This window comes from Prionailurus viverrinus, unplaced genomic scaffold (genome assembly GCF_022837055.1).
Source record: "Prionailurus viverrinus isolate Anna unplaced genomic scaffold, UM_Priviv_1.0 scaffold_72, whole genome shotgun sequence".
In the NCBI taxonomy this organism is placed as follows: Eukaryota; Metazoa; Chordata; class Mammalia; order Carnivora; family Felidae; genus Prionailurus; species Prionailurus viverrinus.
In genome coordinates, this window is record NW_025927634.1 from 130,945 (window position 1) to 131,936 (window position 992).

The window sequence follows — 992 nt, forward strand, 5'->3', positions numbered from 1 at the left end:
ATAAAGAATGGACACCTTTGAGAGAGAGATACTGGCTTCCAGCTACGGAATGAATGAGTCCTAGGGATACAAGGGACAGCCAATGGAAGAGAGTCAATCCTGTAATAATACTGTTGCATACTTTCACAGGATAGCTACACTTGTGCTTAAGTACAACATAATTTATAGACATATGGAAGGACTACAATGTATGTCTAAAACTAATACAACAAATGTGTGAAGAATATTTCAATTAAAAGTCGACATCCTTTACGCTATCTTTAATTTCTCTTTCTTTGCCAATAAACTATCATTCCTGGGGCGCTTGGGTGGCTTACTTGGTTAAGCGTCCGACTTCCACTCAGGTCATGATCTTGCAGTCCATCAGTTTGAGCCCCACGTCACGCTGTGTCCTGACAGCTCAGAGTCTGGCGCCTGCCTCAGATTCAGTATCTCCCACTCTCTCCCCCATCCCCAGCTCGGGCTCTTTCACAAAAGGAAAAAAATAGGAACATTAAAAATGAAAAATCATTCCTAATTTAGAATCTGTGAAATTCCATATATACCAGATTCTCTAACATGACCATCTTGATGTTTAGAGCTTATCTGAAAAGTCACTAATAATATCTGATGACACATATGTGACAAGGTCAGAATGCAACTTACAGGAGCTACACATCTGTTATGAATTTATGACATGTATCCATGGCTTATATTTCCAATGAAATGTGCTTTAGGGATACGGATGGATGAAATAATGCCCATCACTCATGTAGGTCAATTTCCTACAGGACCATTATGCTTTCAATTAGGAATTGCCATCTCTTCAAAATTAAAAGAAACTGGGAAAGAAATTGTCTTTGAATGAGGTAAGAGAAGACTATGGTGTTTTAAAAGGTTCACCTACCTTCTGGAATCCTCAGATTGGTTGTGGACAGGAGGATAGCAACCCACGATTTGGATGCACACCGCTCGTTCCAGAGGGAGAATATGGACCTTATTGTCAAATATTT